Source organism: Chiloscyllium punctatum, chromosome 35, assembly GCF_047496795.1.
Source record: "Chiloscyllium punctatum isolate Juve2018m chromosome 35, sChiPun1.3, whole genome shotgun sequence".
NCBI lineage: Eukaryota > Metazoa > Chordata > Chondrichthyes > Orectolobiformes > Hemiscylliidae > Chiloscyllium > Chiloscyllium punctatum.
In genome coordinates, this window is record NC_092773.1 from 20,447,726 (window position 1) to 20,471,198 (window position 23,473).

Here is a 23,473-nt window from a genome sequence, read left to right on the forward strand (position 1 = left end):
TGACATTTCACACTGGGAGTTCTGACCCACACCACAAAATGCACCGGTCGCACGGCAGACCAGGCGCCATCGTCAACATCTTTACAAGTGCTATTTCGCGCGTTTTCTTTTTTCCTTCAACAGTGAGCAGTCAGATGGACTGATAAACGTTTTTTATTTAACAATCACAACGAATTCTAATACAGTATCCTTCCATAAATCAAGCACAATTTATGTCATCTGCTTATTTCATCTCGACATAAAGTTCCTTACATTTTCTCCATGGACACGAAATAAATCAAATGCAACTCCGGGATACTTATCTACTCCCTCCCTTTGAGGTTGTACCAGCCATCTCTCCATGACACACAGGCAGTACTAAGACCTAGGAAGCCACACAATGGGGACTATTGTTCCCAATCTATTCTGCTTACTTGGCACAACGTTCAATGCTCTTCAGTTTTATTCATTTCTTTCCAAAGTCATCCAACACTGAGTTAATGAAGATACATTTCTGACAGTCGCAGCGCACTTGAATACACAATAATCTTGAGACAGATACTTGAGAAAACACCTCATTCACCATCACAAGACATTTGCTTTGTAATTTTAACAGCGAGCACTCTTTGGGGTGGCTCCAGAGGGCTTTGAAACAGCACTGATCATCGCAGACTGATTTTTTATTGAGGTGAAGCCCATATTTTGTGCAGTGAAGGCATATGCTGAGTGTTTCCAAGGACAGTTCCAGGATTTTGACCCAGCATCAAAAGGGGGAAATGGTTGAATATACTTGCAAAGCAGTGTCACTTGCAGATCTGCTGCTCTGATCTTTTGGGCTGGAGAAATTGTAAGTTTGCAAAGTGTTGTCAAATGAGGCTTGGTGAGTTGCTTCATTGCAGCTCCTCGACGGTGCTGCCACTCTGTATTGGTGGTGGTGGGCCTGAATGTTGACAGTGGTGTCAGTCAAGTGAGCTTATTTGTTCTGAATTGGATCAAGCTTCCTGAGTGTTGTTGGAACCGTACAAAGCCATCACACTCCTGACTTGTGCCTTGCAGAAGGTGGAAAGGTTTTGGGAATCAAGAGCGGAGTTACATACCACAGATTTCTCAGCTTCTGACCTGCTCTTGTGGCCATGGATCTCACATAGTTCTGAGTGAAAAAAACTTATAACAATGTTTTTAATGGTCTTTTGTCATTTATTATAAAACATAATGCTCCAGAATGCAGAAAGCCTCATAAAAGGGGCGGCATGGTGGCTCAGTGGTTAGCACTGATGCCTCACAGCACCAGGGACCCAGGTTCGATTCCTGCCTTGGCCAACTGTCTGTGTGGAGTTTGCACATTCTCCCCGTATCTGCGTAGGTTTCCTCTGGGTGCTCCGGTTTCCTCCCAAGATGTGCAAGTCAGGTGAACTGGCCATGCTAAATTGCCCACAGTGATAGGTGCATAAGTCAGGGGGAAAAGTCAGGGAATAGGTCTGGGTGGGCTACTCTTCGGAGGGTCGGTGTAGACTTGTTGGGCCGAAGGGCCTGTTTCCACACTGTCGGGAATCTAACCTAATCTAATCAGGTCCATGTAATTTGGTTGCCAAGGGGTAAAACATTCAAATGAAGCCAGTTTTCACACCTCATAACAAAAGAAAGACACACTCTCAGACTCAGAGAAACCAGAAAAGCGAGAGATGTTGCTGATGTACACAGGGGCAACAATGACTCTTGTCCTCAACCAAAACGAATGCTGGTGAGAATGAATTCCCTGCTTCAAGAAATCAGGCTGGCAGAGATTTCGAGACCAATGGGGACCTCACTGTTGGATATCAGATCAATGACACTCAGAAGACTGAATTAAGGAACTTTAAAGGTGGTTCTGGAAGAGTTATCCTGTTGTGACCAAGGGAAGGGATGCAATTGGAATGCTGGCTGGGAATTAGGGATTTAATCTACAAGGTCACATGTCCACTGGCAGTGTGATGTGATAAACACAGCCGAAATCGTTTTCAGTACATCATACAGTTCATAGGAAAGTACCTTTCCTGTAGTTTAGTTTACTAGTTAACCATTAAGTTGTTTTTTACTCATTCATAGGATGAGGGCAACACTGGCTAGGATAGCATTTATCGCCCCGCCCTCCCTGTCCAGAGGGCAGTTGAGAGTTAACCATTCTGCTTTGTATCTGCATGTTTAGTGTGAGCAAACTTAAGTTTGTTCATTGCACTGCAGATTTTAGATTAGGTTAGATTCCCTACAGTGTGGAAACAGGCCCTTCGGCCCAACAAGTCCACACCGACCCTCCGAAGGGTAACCCACCTAGATCCATTCCCCTACATTTACCTGACTACCTATGGCTAACGCACCTAACACCATGGGCAATTTACCACGGCCAATTCAACTGACCCGCACATCTTTTGGACTGTGGGAGGAAACCGGAGCACCCGGGGGAAACCCACACAGACACGGGGAGAATGTGCAAACTCCACACAGACAGTCGCCCAGGGTGGGACTCGAACGTGGGTCCCTGGCGCTGTGAGGCAGCAGTGCTAACCACTGAGCCACCGTGCTACCCCTTAATCTTAAAACATGCGCAAATCTTTCTGTCAGTTGCTGGATAATTCATATCTTTTTTTTAAAATAGCCTTTGACTTTAATTGGGGATCATAACAATTTAACTGGTTAAGCTGCATTTCTGATCGACCCTTCCAACCCAGAAGTTGACAGAAGGGGATCAAGAGAGGTAATGCTGTGGAATCAAGGAGAGATGTCCTCTTGTTCAGAGATAGTAATTGCTGGGTACTGTGTGGTTTAAATCCTCCTTGTCACTTATCACCTGAAGCCTGAACGTTGTTGTAGGCTTGTTCCATACAGCCATGGACTGTTTCAGTGTCTGAGGGATTAGGAATGATACTGGACACGTTGCAATCATCAGTGAGAATTTACACTTTTCTATTGGAGGAAAGGTCATTGATGAAGCAGCTGAGGATAGTTGCATTGAGGCATCGACTCTGAGGAAACGTCCTGGGTTAAAATGATCTGCCTCCAACAACCGCAACATTTTGCCAAGTATGACTCCAACTTGGGATACCCATTGATTCCAGTTTTGTGAGGGCTCCGTGATGCAACACTTGCTGAGTGCCGCTTTGATGTCAAGAGCAGTCACTGTGACCTCTTGTTACCTAAGTACGGCTGACAGCACAGCTCCTGATCATTAACAGGAGACACATGGGGTTCTAATTGGCTGGACTAGATTTGTTCTGCTTTTTGAGGACAGGATGTACCTGAGTAACATTTCACCCTGTAGTCGATGTCAGTGCCTTGGCTGAACTCAAATAGCGGCACAGTGGCTCAGTGGTTAGTACTGCTGCCTCGCAGCGCCAGGGACCCGGGTTCGATTCCAGCCCTGGGCGACCGTCTGCATGGAGTTTGTACATTGTGTCCCTATGTGGATTTCCTGCGGGTGCTCCGGTTTCCTCTCACAGTCCAAAGATGTGCAAGTTAGGGTAAATTGGCCATGCTAAATTGCCCGTAGTGATAGGTGCATTAATGGGTCTGGGTGGGTTACTCTTCGGAGGGTCGGTGTGGACTTGTTGGGCCGAAGGGCCTGTTTCCACACTGTAGGGAATCTAATCTAAACTAATTCTGTGCCACAAGGTCATATCACTCTCACCAGAATCTTGTTTGGGTCCATTGCTCTTGCTATACCCAGTGTTACAAGGATGATGTCCCATTTCAATTCTATAAGACTTTGACGAGACCACACTTGGGGTACTGTGAACAGTTTGGGTCTCCCTACTTAGAGAAGGAGATTCATGCCTTGAAGCAAGGTTCACTCAGCTGAAATCTGGCTGATTTCTGAAATCTGAAATCATCCTGAGATTAAGGGAATTATCTTCAGAGGAAAGATTGGGTAGATATTCCCAGGAGTTGAGGAGAATGAAGATGAAGTCAGTGATCATCTAACGTGCCTCAGTTGACTTTGACAGTGTAAATGTCGGAAGGATGGTTTTTGTTCCTGTCTGGGGAGTCTAGAAATCAGAGACACAGTATCATCACGTCCATCTTGGACTGTAATGAACAGCAGGATCTTTACTCAAAGAGTTGGGAATCTTCGACATTCTGGAAGATTTGTGTATTCTCAGTCAGGGGTTTATACTTTTTTTCAGACTTTAAATGGACCAACTGATAGGCAGTAATGAAATCAAAGGCAGTAATTAAATCAAGTGATCTTGTTGAACAGATTCAAAGGGTTGACTGGCCTATGTCTGTTCCTAATCAGCTCATCGGAATCAAGTTGCTGTAAGGCTTGTTTTCCATAACACTGACGACCTCTGGTGGAGGCTGAGAGGAATTGTCCCCTTGGCACTTCTGGCTGAAGATTGTCCCAAATGCCTATGGCCTTGTCCCGTGGGCTGGGTTCTGCCTTTGTCCAGGATATAGATGTCACACCGAGATCCCAGCTTCAGCCCTCATCACTCTCCGCCACTGTTCACAGCTGGATGGGGCAAGACTGTTGAGATTCCCTCTGATCTGCTGGCCAGGGGATTGCTGAGTTTTGTCGACAGCATGTTCGTTCGTCTGGATTATCCGTGTGGGGTACCTGCACCAGGTTTGCATCTCGTTTTCACCCAGTGCTGCTCCTGGCGTGTCACTGAACCAAGGTTGATCATCCAGTGGAGGGAAAGAAATGCAGCCCGCACGATTACAGGTGACGTTTAAATTCAGTTCTGCTGCTTGATGGCCCACAGTGTCTCTTGAACACTTGATTTTTAATCTGCTCAATTGGTCTAGAATCTCTCCGATGAAGTGATAGTGGTAAACAAGGAGTCCTTCAACAAGTCATTTGGTGGGAATGAAGTCAAATGGGTTTTTCCTCGGTGTCATTTCTTTGGTGAGTTTTGAGAAGATTTGTAGCTCAGGTTGAGGTTTTGGATGTAGGTTTTCTCGCTGAGCTTGAAGGTTCATTTCCAGACATTTCGTCACCCTTCTTCAGTGGGCCTCAGGCGAAGCAATGCTGAAAATTTCTGCTTTCTATTTCGATGTTTGGGTTTCTTTGGGTTGGTGACACCATTTCCTGTGGTGATGTTATTTCCTGTGGCGAAGTCACTTCCTGTTCTTTTTCTCAGGGCATGTGAGATGCGGTCTAACTTGATGGGGGGGTCTAACTTCATTTCTTTGGTGTCTAAGGTCGGGTTTGATAGGTACGTCCTTGGGGACTCTGGTCAGTCATAGTCCTACTTGGTGACAGACATTGAAGTGCCCCACCAACACAACGTGAGGTCCTTGACATTTTCAGTGCTTCTTCCAAACAGTGTTCAATATGGAACAGTGCTGATCCATCGGCCAAACATGGAGTTGGGCACTTGAAGGGAATCAGTAAAAGGTTTCTGTGGTCACATTTGACCTGATGCCAGGAGCCCTCATGTGGTCTGGGGACAATGTTGAGGAAAATCATGAAGGATAAGGTGAATAACAAGAGTCTTCTCCCTCAGGTTTGAGGAGGGGGGGTCAAAAGTAGGGGGCGAATTTTTAAGATGAGAGGAGAAACATTTTTTTGCAAAAAGAGCAGTTTGTGTGTGGATTAAAGTACCAGAGAAGGTGTGGTGAATGCGGATGTCGTTACAATGCTTAAAAGACATTTGGGGAAGTTCATGAGTCAGAAATGTTTGGAGGGATACGGGCCCAGTACTGGCCGGTGGGACTGGTTTAGTTTGGGAACATGATTGGCAGGGACTGGTTGGACCGAAGGCATGCTGTATGACTCTATGACTCCCAGTCAAGATCAGAGTGGTGCTGGAAAAGCACAGCAGGCCAGGCAGCATTCCGACAAGCAGGAAAATTGACGTTTCGGGCAAAAGCTTTTGCCCAAAACATCGATTTTCCTGCTCCTCAGATGGCTGCCTGACCTGCTGTGCTTTCCCAGCACCACTCTGATCTTGACTCTGATCTCCAGCATCTACAGTCCTCACTTTCACCTCTACGACTCCCAGGGCAACTCCCTCCCAACTGTATACCCTTGCATCAGCACCTCTGCAAAGTGAGTCAAGAAACAACTGGGGATGGTACTGGAGGAATTAGGGACATGATCTGAATCTGTGAGTGTGTCAGGCTGTTGCTTGACTAGTCTGAGGGACAACATGCTTAATTTTGGCAGCATTTCTGGGCCAGCATTTATGACCTGACTCTAGTTGCCCTTCAGAAGGAGCTGGTGAGCTAACTTCATGAACTGGATTAGTGGTGCTGGAAGAGCACAGCAGTTCAGGCAGCGTCTGAGGAGCAGTAAAATCGACGTTTCGGGCGAAAGCCCTTCATCAGGAATACAGGCAGAGAGCCTGAAGGGTGGAGAGATAAGTGAGAGGAGATTGGGGATGGGGACAAAGTCGCAGAGAGTACATTAGGTGAGTGGGGGAGGGGATGAAGGTGATAGGTCGGGGAAGGAGGGTGGAGTGGATAGGTGGAAAAGAAGATAGGCAGGTAGGACAAGTCATGGGGACAGTGCTGAGCTGGAAGTTTGGACCTAGGGTGAGGTGGGGGAAGGGGAAATGAGGAAACTGTTGAAGTCCACATTGATGCCCTGGGGTTGAAGTGTTCCGAGGCGGAAGATGAGGCGTTCTTCCTCCAGGCGTCTGGTGGTGAGGGAGCGGCGGTGAAGGAGGCCCAGGACCTCCATGTCCTCGGCAGAGTGGGAGGGGGAGTTGAAATGTTGGGCCACGGGGCGGTTTGGTTGATTGGTGCAGGTGTCCCAGAGATGTTTCCCTAAAGCGCTCTGCTAGGAGGCATCCAGTCTCCCCAATGTAGAGGAGACCGCATCGGGAGCAACGGATACAATAAATGATATTGGTGGATGTGCAGGTAAAACATTGATGGAAGTGTAACTTCATGAACTGCTGTAGGTTGACTCACAATGCTTTTTGGGGAGGGAGTTCCCCAGGATTCTGACCCAGTGACACTGAAGGAACGCCGACATATTTCCAAGTCAGGATGGCGAGTGGCTCGGAGGGGAACCTTGTTGGAGGTGGTGTTCCCGTGTATCTGCTGCCTTTGACCTTCTCTGTGTAAGTTGTCATGGGTCTGGAAGGTGCTGTTTAAAGATCTTTGGTTAACCTGCCAATCAGAGAATGACTTTGTGGGGGTTGGGCGCACCTTGGACGAGGTCAACGTTTTCTCACCATGCAGTTTTATCATAGCCCCCGAATAACCACAGGGTTAACCAATTCTCCACAATTACTCTGAAGACAGTTCTCTCTCTCTCGACAGTTAACGTGTTTGAGCACAGGATGAACAACCTGTATACCGTACGTTTGGGAGTCCACGTTATTTATTTTCAAATCTGTTCCTTGCTAACCACATTCAAAATCGCACGTGGGTCTTCCTGTTAATGAGTAACCCGGTATTTCACACAAACATTTATGTGGTCAGCATTCCCTTGGAAAGATAACTTAAAATTCTGACAAAAAAAGTGGATGAGGCTGAACTCACGAAGAGAACTTTCCATGCAGCCCTGCACATTGTTAATCTTGAACTTGTAAACTGACATTTGAAAGCAGCAATTCATGTTTGCCGAGGTTGAACTCTGCTCAAATGTGTCCTGCCCGCGCTCTGGTGTTGCTGTGTCCCAGCTCACAGTGTTTCACTTGGTTGGCTTCATCCACATGACAAAGGGGGCTGGGATGGACTTCGAACATCTTCAGAATGCGCAAAAGTGGTATAACCTTTTCAGCAGGCACCCAGGAACCAGCTCCTCAGCTACGACTGGAACTGGGCTCCCCAGCTTATCAACAGGAACTACAGGAAGACTACAGGTCAGTGGGACGTTAGCATCTGACATGGTGCAAATCCTGTGTTGTTCGTTTTGATTCCTGGTCTCTCTTCCGATCCTCCTCGCCTTGCTCTGTGGTTGCACTGAACTCAATGGGCACAATTCAGCACTGCTTGCTGACTCCCCCACCCGACTGGTCGATTCCTGAACCAGGAATAACTGGCACATCCATGGCATGAATACATTCTGTCGGGGATCACTGATGGTGAGACTTGGGTGGATCCCACGCTGCTTTGCAAAGACTGATGTCGCTGATAGAAATATCCTTTCACAAGAGCTGATTGTGTTAGCCAAGCAAAGTGGGGGGGAGGGGAGCTTGTCAGAAACACTTTGATTAGATTAGATTAGATTACTTACAGTGTGGAAACAGGCCCTTCGGCCCAACAAGTCCACACCGCCCCGCCAAAGCGCAACCCACCCATACCCCTCTATCTACCCCTTACCTAACACTACGGGCAATTTAGCACGGCCAATTCACCTGACCTGCACATCTTTGGACTGTGGGAGGAAACCGGAGCACCCGGAGGAAACCCACGCAGACACAGGGGAGAACGTGCAAACTCCACACAGTCAGTCGCCTGAGGCAGGAATTGAACCCAGGTCTCTGGCGCTGTGAGGCCGCAGTGCTAACCACTGTGCCACCGGGTTTGGTACCGGGTTTGGTTTAACAATCAGTTAAACATAGACTGCAGCACCGATACTCGAACTGCCACTTGGACAGAAGTCCTGGCGAAGGATGCTAATGGACAAGCAGCACCTTTCTGACTGAACGCAACGCGAAAGGGAGGGGGAGCTGAAGATGTTTTTGCCAGAAGTCTGTAACAAGTGCTTGAGGCGGTGACTTTTTTGCACACGGTTGACCTCTTTTTGTTCTGGGTAAAAATGCCCAGCTGCTTTTGAAGTGGTTGAGAAGCCTCAGCGCTTGAAACTAGTTTCACCCCCCCCATGACTGTGAAAGTGAGGGATATTGTCCTGGGAGAGGGAGAGAGATGGATTGCTCTCAACATACCTGAGAAAGCTGCAAGACCACGATATATTTCACCCTGCAGCCAATCAAATCTCCGGGCAGTATTTAGTTTTTAAAAGTCAGAATGTCGTTGTGTTATTGTTCATTGAACAGGCCAAGCAATGTGACTCGATGGAGTAAAACTGGTATTGATTAATTGAGCAAAAATGTAAAAGGGTCAGAGATTGACTGTGATCCCAGCGGAAAGAACAAAGTCTGTTCTCTGTGAATCTATTACCCAGCGGCGAGCAGACAGATGCTCAGAGACGCCACTCCAATTCGGTACAATTGAGGCTCTGTTCTGGAATGCCACGTCAAGGGGTTACAAAGGCTGGAGAGGAAGATTAAAATGTCATGTTGTGCAACTGGAAACTTGCTTTGGCAGTGTGAGGTGGGTAGCAGTAATAGAATCGATTCAAAGGGGTACAGAAAAATCCAGCGCACTGAAGTCATCCATATGTTGGATGTCTGTTGGATGAGATGCAGGAGACTTCAGATCTATTGTGTAATCAGTGGAACCGGGATAATCATTGCTGCGATCATAGAGTCACTATTAGATTAGATTCCCTACAATATGGAAACAGGCCTTTCGGCCCAACAAGTCCACACTGACCCTCTGATGGTAACCCACCCAGACTAGAGCGGTGCTGGAAAAGCGCAGCGGGTCAGGCAGCATCCGAGGAGCAGGAAACGTTGATTTTCCTCCCCCTTCAGATGCTGTCTGACCTGCTGTGCTTTATCCAGCACCACTCTCGTCTGGACCCTGATCTCCAGTCCTCATGTTTGCCCTTTTAACCCACCCAGACCCCTACCCTACACTTACCCCTGACTGATGCACTCAGCGGTTATAGGCAATTAAGCATGGTCAATCCACCCTGACCTGCACATCTTTGGATGCTGGGAGGAAACCTACACAGATATTGGGAGAATGTACAAACTCCACGCAGACAGCCGCCCGAGGCTGGAATCGAACCCGGGTCTCTGGCGCTGTGAGGCAGCAGTGCTAACCACTGTGCCACCGTGCCGACCCAACTTCAGCCAGCATTCCAACCGATCCCCGACTCTTTCCCCATGGACCTGCAAACTTTCCTTTCTCAGTTGTTATGCAAGTCCCCTTTTGAACCAAACTGCCCGTAATCCTTTCACACAGCACATTCTCGATCAGCGTAAGACACAGGAGCGTACGTAAGCCATTCAGCCCATCGAAACTGTTCCAGCATTCAATGACTGATCTGATCATCCTCAACTCCACTGTCCTGCCTTTTCCCCGACCCTCGATTCCTCTTCTTGATTCGACATTGACCTCAGCTGAACAGCTCACCGCTGACAGAACATTACTGCACTATTCCCACTTGTTGTTTTTTGACGGTGGTTCTCAACCCTCTTAATTCCGTGTCACCTTTTTGACAGCGTGTCACTTTATTTCTGCTATGAAACAGCGTTACAATGGCAATACAGCGCAGTCCATCTGGCAAAGTCGTTGAACGTTGGGTCAGGAATAATGGGTCACGCCAAAGGGCTTTATCCTCTTCGGTGACAAAGTCAGGGGAAACCCAGACAAGCCTTTTGCTATTAACCACAGCTGAGGGCCTATGCCAGCAGCGTTGACCCAGCTCATTTGTGGGTGAGGACGCAAGATGTCCATCCCAGTGGATATTACACACCAGAAATCCAAGTCGGTGAAGGATACAACCGGAGCCAATCTTTACACACTTCCATTGACTTTTATTTGCAGGGATACAAACACGTACCTCCTAATCCCACCACCGTAGTTTTAGTCTGTTCTGATTGATGGGAGCCCCAACGAATCCCACTTCCTGCTCGCCATGAAACACGCAATTGGCAAGAACGTACGATGAACAAAACTAAACATTTCGCATTGTGCGCAACAGTTTTCTCCTCCCTGAGAGAAAAGAACTTTCAGTTAAGTACACGAGTCATTGCAGTGAAGAAGAGAACATGACCAAGGTGACACATCACCACAGAATGTTTATGTTACAAAGACTTCCTTTTGGGATTCACAAACACCATCAAATGGAGATTAGGTTCAATTAGATTAGACTTCCCTACAGCGTGGAAACAGACCATTCGGCCCAACAAGTCCACACCGACCCTCCAAAGAGCAACCCATCCAGACCCATTCCCCTACACCTAACGCTATGGACAATTTAGCATGGCCAATTCACCCTAACCTGCACATCTTTGGACCGTGGGGGGGAAACCGGAGCACCCGGAGGAAACCCACGCAGACACGGGGGGGAGAATGTGCAAACTCCACACACACAGTTGCCCGAGGTGGGAATTGAACCCGGGTCCCTGGTGCTGTGAGGCAGCAGTGCTCACCACTGAGCCAGAGATGTCGGCGATTTCTCAGGACAGGAGGCCTATCAGGGTTAAAGTATCCGTCACCCTGGAAAGTTTTACGTTTTCTTAAAAACAAATCTGTACTGCAGGAATGCTGCATTGCCTGAGGTGCTGACGTTAAACTTTAACTGCTGGATGGTTACAAAAGAAATCCCACGGCAACCTTTTATCGAAGGGCAGGGGAATTATCCCTCGGATCTGAGCCAATATTTATCCCTCAATCGACATCACTAGAACAGATTGCCTCTTTTTTTATTATAGGAGCTTGCTGTGTCCAAATTGACTGCTGCATTTCCCACATCACAACAAGACTACACTTCATTGGCTGTTCAAAAGCCTGGCGATGTTTCAGGGGTTATAAACAGTGCCTCAGAAACGCAAGGCATTTGTTCGTTCAATTAATTTCTGTTTTGTCAAATCTTTCCCCAAGGAAGAATCAATTATATTTGTCCTTGTGGTGCTGGTGAATATGAAAGGCCTCAATAAATCACCGACTTGCTCAGACTGAACGTTGCAAAGATTTGGTACCATTGAGCTGGTTGCCAAGGCAACCGAGCTGTGCAGGGGCGACAGGATATTCTGAAAGGATGGAGTTTGAGATGCCACTGCCTCTTCTGAAACCGAAATAGAACAGATCTATTGACCTTGAGACGGATTATTTTTCATTTCTGAGAAAGAAAAGCTGTGACAACAGACGTGATCTTACTGGGGTCTCAAGAGACCCACAGCGAAAGAAGCAATTTCGTCCTGCCAACACTGAAGAGCTGGCTTCATAGGTTCCTCCCATTTTAACCGGTACGTTGAGAATTAGTGGGTCGAGAAGCAGCCTTTCCTGGTGATATTGCTTTGTCATGGTGTCTCCTCACCCCCTGCTTCTCTCTGGAAATGGATTTACCCAGCTGATGACCAGCTCGGAGGGTGTCAACAGGCTGCACATCACAATCTCAATTCGGCAGCTTGCACCAGTCTCTCTCTCTCTCTCTCTTCTCTCTCTGTCGAAAGCACCTTCTCCAACATTCGCAATGGGAGGGCAGTCCTGAAGGGATTTTCTTGCAAGCTGCAGCTCTTCTGCCCGCCCACCTCCCCCCCCCCCCCCCCCCCCCCCTCAGATCGGTCTGAAACATTGGGGAATTGATTTGAAATTTTGCTGCTCCATTTTGGACCGGAAAGGATGCACCTGCGGTGTCCTGCAAAGCTTCTGGCACCCGAAGGCACTTGGGTTGGAGGAGCGAAGGACGTTCAGTGGTAGTGTGGTCCCCAGCCTCTGCACAATGTTTTAACAGCTGCTCAGAGACACAGAGAAAGAGAGAGAGAGAGAGAGAGAGATAGAGAGAGTTGGTAGTGGTGACGGTAAGTCCTGATGAACCAGAGTGATATTGCAAACCCCTGTGCATGTTTGACATTTTTCATTTCACAAGACAAGTCCTTCTCGTTCACTGAGCAGCAGATCCCACTGTTCCTTTGTATGTCAGAGAGTGATTGCCTGTGACAGTTGGCCATGGGGAATGGGATGAGATTGGGCGTGAGTCTGATTCAATTGCCGGCTCCTGTAAATTGCGAGGCCCTCCGTGCCTTTTTGTGAGAACACTGACGATAGCTGGGCTGACTGTCATTTTCTCCGCTCCTGTTCCATGCAGATGTCACAACCTGCATGCTGTTTTACGCATGAAAATTGGACTGTCTCCTCTCTCCACAAGCCCAGCGAGACAAAGTAGCAACGATCGACACGACTTTGAGAAGCCTGTCCATTCAATTGGAAGTCAAGAGTGTTTTTTTTAATCCATGAGTTTCTGCTGTGAGATGACATGTAGTTGTGCAACAACACTGGCACTGTGAAATATTCACAGGCGTAAGAGTTAAGTCTCAAGTTCAAGGGCAATAGCATCCCTTTCTGGACCTGGTTTCGGGTTTTTTTTTGTAAATGGTCCTGCTCCCAATCCCTGCGGAGAGTTTTCTTTATCGATTCCTCCCAATTTCAGGAGAGGATCACTGTGTTGCTTATCATCGACGCATGAGAGATGCTAGGAAGTCCAAGACTGTTGGGTGACATTGCCCTGCCCTCACAGGCCAATATCTGGCCACTTCAGACTGGTCGGGAAAGAACGTGGTGGGTTGGGTGTGTGTTGACCATGTCAGGTTCATACACTGGTGACAGTTTGCAGCTCAGCGGGGAAGTCGACACTGACTGTACCTTGAGTAGTCTGGGAGCGCATCCCACAGCGAGTCCACATGGAATCGCCAGGGATTCGGAATGGCGGCGTCCCCTGGAGGTTTCCATTCCCCCTCCCAATCTTGGCACTGTGCGGGGAAAGGCCCAGAATTCCCCAAGGAAAATCTCAATGATATACATCTGAGGGCTGGTCACTGTCACCGAGCAGAACCTTTGTGCAGAGCGAGATCCGATCACCAGCTTTCACTTTCAGATCTCATCAAATTCCACCATCTGCCATGATGAGATTTGAATCCATGTTCTCAGAACATGAGCCAGGTTACCAGCTTGCGATAATACCATGTGTCCACCACACCCTCCAATACATATCAAACAGACTTGTGTGCATCACGAATGGAAATTAGAAGCTGTTCAGATGTCTTCTCTGCAGTCTTTTGGAATCAAACCAGTCATTGTGGACCTGGTGAATTCCTTAAAAAACGTGTGAAAGGATCTCTAATCTGCTCAACGGAAGGTTTCATGTTCCCTGCAACAGACATGTTTTCAGGCAGCTTCTGCTAACACAAGGAAGGAGTGAAGTCAGCTTGACCAACCTTAGACTGACGTAACCAGCAACGCATTAAGTAAGAAGCTCAAACATAGAAGGCTTTAATACAAGAACAAAACGTGCGCGAGAGACTCAGCAGGGATCAAGGGAGAGGGACAGTTGCGACCAGAAGCTCCTCCAGCATTTTCAGTTATAGTTTCAGTTTTAGATTAGATTAGATTCCCTACAGTGTGGAAACAGGCCCTTCGGTTCAACAAGTCCACACCGACCCTCCGAAAAGTAACCTTCCCAGAACCATTTCCCTCTGACTCATGCACCTAACGCTATGGGCCAATTCTCCTGGCCTGCACATCTTTGGACTGTGCGAGGAAACCCACAGAGGCTGTGCTTATACGAGACTGTGTGTGTACAGAGACTGTGTTTATACAGAGATTGTGTTTATACAGAGACTGTGTGTATACAGAGACTGTGTTTATGCAGAGGCTGTGTTTATACGAGACTGTGTGTATACAGAGACTGTGTTTATACAGAGATTGTGTTTATACAGAGACTGTGTTTATGCAGAGACTGTGTTTATACAGAAACTGTGTGTATACAAAGACTGTGTTTATACAGAGACTGTGTGTATACAGAGACTGTGTTTATACAGAGGCTGTGTTTATGCAGAGACTGTGTTTATACAGAAACTGTGTGTATACAGAGACTGTGTTGAGACAGAGACTGTGTGTATACAGAGACTGTGTTTATACAGAGACTGTGTGTATACAGAGACTGTGTGGATACAGAGACTGTGTTTATACAGAGACTGTGTGTATACAGAGACTGTGTTGAGACAGAGACTGTGTGTATACAGAGACTGTGTTTATACAGAGACTGTGTGTATACAGAGACTGTGTGGATACAGAGACTGTGTTTATACAGAGGCTGTGTTTATGCAGAGACTGTGTGTATACAGAGACTGTGTTTATACAGAGGCTGTGTTTATACAGACATTGTGTGTATACAGAGACTGTGTGTATACAGACACTGTGTGTATACAGAGATTGTGTGTATACAGAGGCTGTGTTTATGCAGAGACTGTGTTTATACAGAGGCTGTGTTTACACAGAGACTGTGTTTATACAGAGGCAGTGTTTATGCAGAGGCTGTGTATACAGAGACTGTGTTTTTACAGAGACTGTGTGTATACAGAGACTGTGTATACAGAGACTGTGTATATACAGGCACTGTGTGTATACAGCGACTGTGTTTATGCAGAGGCTGTGTTTACACAGAGGCTGTGTGTATACAGAGACTGTGTTTATGCAGACGCTGTGTTTATGCAGAAACTGTGTTTATACAGAGGCTGTGTTTATACAGACTGTATGTATACAGAGGCTGTGTTTACACAGAGACTGTGTTTATGCAGAGACTGTGTTTATACAGAAAGTGTGTGCATACAGAGGCTGTGGTTATGCAGAGACTGTGTTTATGCAGAGACTGTGTGTATACAGAGGCTGTGTTTCAGCAGAGACTGTGTTTATACAGATTCTGTGTTTATACGGAGGATGTGTGTATACAGAGACTGTGTGTATACGGAGACTGTGTGTACACAGAGACTGTGTTTATACGGAGGATGTGTTTATACAGAGACTGTGTGTATACAGAGACTTTGTTTATGCAGAGGTTGTGTTTACGCAGAGGATGTGTTTATAACCAGACTGTTTTATACAGAGGCTGTGTGTATACAGAGGCAGTGTTTATATAGAGGCTGTGTTTATGCAGACACTGTGTGTACAGACTAAGTGAGTGTTTATATATAGCAAGGGCCGGTATGTATAGATCCAGAGGCTGTGGATCGAGCACCAGGCCTGAGGGAGTTGGAGCCGGCCTAGGGAGGCAGACAGCTTGGGTAAAGAGGCAGGAGGATTTTCAGGGCAGTGGGATAGGGAGGGGAGGGTTCTGAGGGGGAGGTGAGAGGGTCTCAAATGGTGTGAAGACTGTCTCTGACCCTGGGAGCACTGCACTGCTGCTGAGAGGAACTTAATTCACAAAGGGTTGCCACCGTCTACTGCCTGTTTCAAACGTTTGCCCATCATTCCTCTTGCAAGTTTCATGTATTCAAGAGCTTTGATCTTTGGCCTCGTCCCTTTCAGAAACAAAACGTAGAAATTGCTGGAAAAATTCAGCAGGCCTGGCGACAACTACAGAGAGAAATCAGAGTTAATGTTTCGGGTCGAGTGACCCTTCCTCAGAACTGATGGGAATAAGTTGTTTTGCAGAAGATGGGGAGGGGGGGGGGAGGAGTTAACGAGTAAATGATAGGTAGAGATTATTAGATTTAAATTTTTCATTATCACAAGTACTCAAGTCCAGAAGTACAGTGGAAGTGAAAATGTCGTCACACATGGCTCCATCCCAGGGACAAAGGTACAAAATAGTCAAAGAAACAAAGTTAGAAAGCTTGGCATTACTTTTATGCAATAAGTAAAGAAAATGTAAAAATAAGGTAATATTTAACATTAAAGTCCTTCTTCATACAAACAAAAAAAAAGAATAAAGTTAAAAGTTCAACAGTTCAACAAAAAGGGCGGCACGGTGGCACAGTGGTTAGCACTGCTGCCTCACAGCGCCAGAGATCCGGGTTCAATTCCAGCCTCGGGCGACTGACTGTGTGGAGTTTGCACATTCTCCCCGTGTCTGCGTGGGTTTCCTCCGGGTGCTCCGGTTTCCTCCCACAGTCCAAAGATGTGCAGGGTCAGGTGAATTGGCCACGCTAAATTGCCCGTAGTGTTAGGTAAGGGGTAAATGTAGGGGTATGGGTGGGTTGCGCTTCGGCGGGTCGGTGTGGACTTGTTGGGCCGAAGGGCCTGTTTCCACACTAAGTAATCTAATCTAATCTAATAGATAGAGCCCAAGAGACAGAGAAACAGTTGGACAAAGAGGTGGATTATGATTAGTGTTGGAGAATGAATAGCTACTAATGGGATCTCTTAACAACTGACAATGGGTGGCTCAGTGGTTAGCACTGCTGCCTCACAGCACGAGGGACCTGCATTTGATTCCTGCCTCAGGCGACTGCCTGTGTGGAGTTTGCACGTTCTCTCTGTCTGTGTGGGTTTGCTCCGGGTGCTCTGGTTTCCTCCCACAATCCAAAGATGTGCAGCTCAGGTGAATTGGCCACGCCAGTTGGCCACCTAGCGTCCGCTGCATTAGTCAGGGGTAAAGGTCGGGGAATGGGTCTGTTTTGTCACTTTCCCAAGTCTCCGTCATGCTTCAGGTTGCCTTTGAGTGCCATCATTCCGTGACTTTAGACTGCGCAGGGTGAACACTGCATTGAGGGAGCTTCTCTTGTCCTCTGTGTGCTTGATGTTAAAATGGACACTTGCGACACAGAGTTTCTCCCAGCTCCCGAGGAGGGAGAAGACCCAAAGATGTTTGTGTGGCTGCTGTCCGAGATTTCAGAGCCCACAGTGAATAAGGCAAGCAACACTCACTCCCCCTGGCAGGAGGCCAATTGCAAACACTCCCCATGGCCCTCCCTTACTCTTCGGAGGGTCGGTGTGGACTTGTTGGGCCGAAGGGCCTGTTTCCATACTGTAAGGAATCTAATTCAATTCTGGTCACCTTTTTAGATGAAGGATATTATTAAGTTTCAGAAGAGATTTACCAGGACGTTTCCAGGTATGGAAGGTTTGAGTTATGAAGAAAGGCTGGAGAGACTGGGAGGTTTTTCACTGGAGCATCGGAGGTTGAGAGGTGACCTTGTCGAGGTTTATACAATCATGAGGGCTATCGATAGGGTGAGTGGCAGGTGTCTTTTCCCTCAGAGGGGGGGATTTCAAGACTGGGGGCATATTTATAAGGTGAGAGGAGAAAGACTTTGAAACGACATGAAGGGGGCAAAGGTTTTACCCAGAGAATGGTTCGCGTGTGGAATGAACGTCCTGAAGGTAGTGATAGATGTCGGCCCAGTCTCAATGTTTAAAAGATACTTGGATAAGTCCATGAATGGGAAAGGTTTGGAGGGATACAGGTGAATCGTGGGTCCGGTTCAGTTTGGGATGATGGACTGGTTGGACAGAAGGGTTTGTTTCGGTGCTGTTGTGATAACAAGGCCCAGCGAGTGGGAGTGGGGGAAAGCACAGGGAAAAGATGCACTCGCCCTAAACTTGTTGAACTCAAGACTGAGTCCAGATGGCTGCAGAGTTACCAAGCGGCCTTGTTGTTACGCCCCTCGCCCGAGTCACCGCTGTGCACTCTGCATCAGATTGCCTTCGACCTTCTCCCGAGCTCCCGAGGAGGGAGAAGACCCAAAGGTGTTTGGATGGCTCCGGTCCGGGATTTCGGAGCCCACGCTGAATAAAGCAAGCAACGCTCACCCCCCCCTGGCAGGAGGCCAACTGCAAACGGTTGCCCGTGACCCTCCCTTCGAGCCGACAGCCGGGAAAACAACTTCACATTTAAACAGCGTCCTTTTTTGTCAGAAAATGTCCAGGGAATACTTGAAGCTTAAACGAGGCACGGAGCGATGGAATCTGAAATGAGGGCAGGTAGCCAAGATATGGCCGATAAAGAGGCAGGTTTTCAGGGGAAATCTGTAAGGTTCGAAAGGTGCGGCGGTAGGCAGTACCCCATCAAGCTTACGACTTTAGCAACTGAACTCACTGCCACCAACGGGGGAGTAACTCAAACCGAGGATATGCATGGGGCTGGAATCGGAGAATGGGGCAGAATGGCGGTGGGCACTGCCGCCTCACAGCACCAAGTTTGATTCCAGCCTCGGGTGACTGTGTGGAGTTTGCACGTTCTCCCCCGTGTCTGCGTGGATTCCTTCCGAGTGCTCCGGTTTCCACCCACAATCCAAAGATGTGCGGTCTCGGTGGACCAGCCGTGTTAATTTGCCCCGTAGAATCCAGGGGGCGTGCAGGCGAAATGGATTAGCCACGGGTTACAGGGAGAGGGTGGGCCTGGGAGGGATGCCCTCCTGAGGGTTGGCTTGGAACTGATGGGCCGGGCGGCCTTCTTCCACACTGTCAAGATTCCACGAACTCGGAGGGTCATGAGTCGGAAGATGTCACAGCCACGATAGAGTTGCGCTGAAAACGCGGGTGTGGAATTTTAAAAGCGAGGTGGAGACCAAACGGGAGACAGAGTGTGTCACCATCCCAGAGCTATGGGGTGGAATGGGACTTGGCGTGAGACAGCAAATTAGGCCAAGGTGGGGCCAAAGAGAAGGCCGTGCCAGCAATTTGAAAACGCCCCCTACAGCTGTTCAAGTGGCTCACGTTCTGTTTGGATCTGTTCACGTGAAGCATCCCCATAAACTGTGTCAAAGGTGCTATACAAATGCAAGATGCTGGAGGTCCGTTTTACGCTTGCGCGTTGGAAGTCTGAGGTTGAGCATTTGTATCAGGTTCAGGCGGAGCGAGAGTCAAACTCTGCCCAGCTGTCTGAATGATTTGGAGATGCCGGTGTCGGACTGGGGTGTATAAAGTTAAAAATTGGTTTAATTGGAAGCACTAGCTTTCGGAGCGCTGCTCCTTCATCAAGTGGTTGTGGAGCAGGACCGTAAGGCACAGAATTTATAGCAAAAGATTAGTGTCATACAAATAAAATGGTGTGTTTAACAATGACTCAGTGGTTAGCACTGCTGCCTCACAGCGCCAGGGACCTGGGTTCAATTCCCACCTCAGGCAACTGTGTGGAGTTTGCACATTCTCCCCGTGTCTGCGTGGGTTTCCTCCCACAGTCCAAAGATGTGTAGGTTAGGGTGAATTGGCCATGCTAAATTGCCTGTGGTGTTAGATGCATGAGTCAGGAGTAAATGTAGGGGAATGGGTCTGGGTGGGTTACTCTTTGGTTGGGCCGAAGGGCCTGTTTCCACACTGTAGGGAATCTAATCTAAAAAAAAATCTGGACGATTGTTTCGTCTTTCACCTTTTAGAATAATGTCTGAAGGCAGTCAGCTACCGAATGCGAGCCAGGCTGTGTGCTGTGAGCTCTGAAGGCCACTAGCCCTCTCATTGAGACTTGCCACCACCGTTGCTCGTGAAATTGATGGCGGCCTTTGAGTCCGGCCAAGCTGGGCTTGAATCAGCTCTCGAGGATGGGAGCGGGCCCTCCCCTCCAGGCTCGCTGCCCCCCTGGGGGGAAGCTCCTGCACTTCACAGAGAGAACCATGTGCGAGGTGCAGACCTGGGAGACCACCGTTGCCATGGCGACGGCAGCAGCAGGCACAAGGGGTGGAGGCTTGCCTTGTTTTTCTCGGAAAAAAAAGCCGTCGCCTCGGGTGGGGAATTCACTAACCAGAAGCTGTTATCTCTCGAAACCTTCTGTCCTTGAACTGTTGCCCGGGACACAACCTCTTCATCAGAGTCAGTTTGCCCACTGGAGCTCCGAGCGTGGCATTCATAGATGGTTCTTTCCAACGCTGCGTTAAGGTTGGCGTGAATAAACTGTGAGTACCCACACAGCTGTTTACGATCGATATATTCATCAGGGAGAGGAGTTGTTCAGAAAGACCAATCCTCTCTGTGTGAAATGCAAGTATTTCCTTGTGGTGGGTGCCTCAGAACGGTTAAAGCACAGAATGATGTTATTAACCTGTCTCGATCAGAGGGTCAGTACTGAGGGAGTGCCACACTGTCAGAGGGTCAGTGCTGAGGGAGGGCCGCACTGTCGGAGGGTCAGTGCTGAGGGAGGGCCGCACTGTCGGAGGGTCAGTACTGAGGGAGTGCCACACTGTCAGAGGGTCAGTACTGAGGGAGTGCCGCACTGTCGGAGAGTCAGTACTGAGGGAGTGCCACACTGTCAGAGGGTCAGTGCTGAGGGAGTGCTGCACTGTCAGAGGGTCAGTGCTGAGGGAGTGCCGCACTGTCAGAGGGTCAGTACTGAGGGAGTGCTGCACTGTCAGAGGGTCAGTACTGAGGGAGTGTCGCACTGTCAGAGGGTCAGTGCTGAGGGAGAGCTGCACTGTCGTAGGATCAGTGCTGAGGGAGTGCTGCACTGTCAGAGGGTCCGTGCTGAGGAAGGGCTGCACTGTTGGAGGGTCAATGCTGAGGGAGTCCTGCACTGTCAGAGGGCCAGCACTGAAGGAATACTGTACTGTCAGAGGGTCAGTGCTGAGGGAGGGCCGCATTGTCAAGAAGGTCAGTGCTGAGACAGTGCTGCACTGTTGGAGGGTCAGTGTTGAGGGAGGACCGCACTGTCAGAGGGTCAGTGCTGAGGGTGTGCTGTATTGTCGGAGGATCAGTGCTGAGGGAGTGCTGCACTGTCAGAGGGTCAGTACTGAGGGAATGTTGCACTGTTGGAGGGTCAGTGCTGAGGGAGGGCCGCACTGTCGGAGGGTCAGTGCTGAGGGTGTGCTGTACTGTCAGAGGGTCAGTACTGAGGGAATGTTGCACTGTTGGAGGGTCAGTACTGAGGGAGTGCAGTACTGGTACAGGTTGATCCCTTTGGGTGACACATTACCAGGACCCTGGGTGGACAAGATCCCATATCACCATTTCATTCAAAGAGCTGGGGGGGGCGCAGTACCGTGATGCTGATATTATGAACCTAAAGCAAAATCAGAAAACTCAAAACAGATCTGAGTGTAATCACTCTTTCTTTCGGTGTTTCCAGGTCAATAATTGTTCAGAAGCATCTCTTTTTAGTGTTTGGGCTACGATAGGCCTGTTCTCTCTCATAGCAGTTCACATCAAAGAGGGCTCCTGAATGAGGCCTTCACCCCAGTTTTATATTTGTGAACCAGGGCCTGTTTCAGGTCCTCCCCCCATTAAAACCATCACACTGGATGGGCTGGGCCTCCAAATTAACTGCCTGCCAAAGCTGGAATAACTCCACAGAGACTGCTGTCCCATCACCATGTCACCCTTTATTAACATATGGGAACTCCTCAACACTGATCCGGCTCCCTCACACTCTGACACTTAACCCTTAATCTGTTAAGGTTCCCTGGTATGGCTTCTCAGCCTAGCTGAGGCCTTGTGCAGGCTTATGAGTCGGGGCCCAGAGTGAATTTTGTTCAAGACTGGTTCTGCGATCAATGAAATGGTCACGCTGGTATCGGCCTCCATTCGAACTGGGTGAACACTTAACCAGACAGTCATTTTGGTTGGCTCTGAGGTTTGGAGGTTGCTGAACAATTTAACTGTTCCAAACCAGACGTCGGTGGATCTTCCAGCACGTGCCCCCTCCTGGATACCAGCCTACGAGTTCTCTGACTCCATTTCGGTCTTGTGGGACTTTTTTTGGCTGTCTCAAGTCCTCAACAATTACAATGGCTCACCGGCCAGATCCTGAAGAAAATTTTAACCATTTGGGCTTTGTTTTGGGGTGTTTGCTGTGGACCGACCTAGAGACCCTCTATTCAGGATATGTCCTGAGGTACACAATGCCATTGGCTTCACTCAAATGGTGCTTCTAAAGCTTAGTCAGACTGGTGAGGGTGCCCACTTCCATTGGAACACCCTGTAATCCATCTGCTTCCTACCTGCCACTGTTTCCAATGATCAAGCCAGTTGATTGTCTGCTGAAGTCGAGTTGAGTTTCAGCTTGTCGGCACTTTTGCATGGTTAGAGGATTAATCCGATGTGCAAACCAGTCTCTCAGCAGCTCACTCAGAGTTAAACCAAAGTCACATGTTGTTTTAACCTAATCAAAAATCCCAACATGGATTCCCCATGTTTTCGAATTGCCCAGTAAAACCGAATTAGTGGAGGCTTGGAGTCACAATAACTAAGTTGGTCAACTCTTGCAAGACTTTAGTGTCTGGTACCTCAGGGCACGTTAGGCTCCTCATAACTGAAAACTCGCAGGAGAATTACTCGTTGCTTTTCATCTGCCCCAGTGTCCATTTGCCTGGAAAAAATAACGGACTCTTTCCACACAGTGGGCCCAATCTTCAACAGCAGGATCGAACAAGTCAAGCATCCCAAATAACGGCATGATGCCCGATTAACTTATCCCAACTCAAAGATGACTGTTGTGAGCAAACTTCTTAAGGTGTACATTTATCTCTCATCGTCACTTAAAAAAAGAGGGCATAGGTTAAGGGTGAGAGGGGAAAGATATAGAAGAGACCTAAGGGGCAACTTTTTCACCCAGAGGGTGGTACGTGTATGGAATGAGCTGCCAGAGGAAGTGGTGGAGGCTGGTACAATTGCGACATTTAAAAGTCATCTGGATGGGTATATGAATAGGAAGGGTTTGGAGGGATATGGGCCGGGTGCTGGCAGGTGGGACTAGATTGGGTTGGGATATCTGGTCGGCATGGACGGGTTGGACCGAAGGGTCTGTTTCCGTGCTGTGCGTCTCTATGACTCTATGACTAAGACTCCATGGAGGCCGGTATCCTGTCACCAACTCACACGGAGAGTCTTTGACGCTGATCCAGCTCCCTCAGAGCCAGCTCTCAGAGTGGACAGGATGTCTGACCCTCCTGTTTCTGTCCGTCAGCCAGGGCTCCCTGATTAGACCAGATTAACAGCCCCAGTCAGGGAACGTGGATTCGATGAGGCCCAGCTCATAACCAGCACGATAAGAGCGGCCGGGTAGCAAACCTCTCCCCTGCAACCAAACTCAAACAGCTGTCAGTGTGTTTGCACAGAAGGG

The 23,473-nt window shown here is 48.4% G+C and overlaps 2 protein-coding genes across 11 annotated transcripts in view; one reads left to right on the forward strand and one right to left on the reverse strand.

Moving 5' to 3' along the window:
- lgi3 (leucine-rich repeat LGI family, member 3) overlaps window positions 1-23,473 on the reverse strand; it is a 272,695-nt gene that overhangs the window by 115,477 nt on the left and 133,745 nt on the right. The window lies entirely within an intron of this gene.
- dmtn (dematin actin binding protein) overlaps window positions 4,559-23,473 on the forward strand; it is a 73,140-nt gene continuing 54,225 nt past the window's right edge. For 4 of the 10 annotated variants that reach the window (XR_011953857.1, XM_072554202.1, XM_072554206.1 and 1 more), the window contains exon 1: window positions 12,255-12,509. The gene's annotated coding sequence lies outside the window, so the exon portion shown is untranslated. Of the gene's footprint in view, window positions 4,679-11,689; window positions 11,955-12,254; window positions 12,510-20,081; window positions 20,316-23,473 lie in introns of those variants that run through there. The other 6 variants (XM_072554207.1, XM_072554208.1, XM_072554211.1 and 3 more) reach the window with 4 other exon arrangements.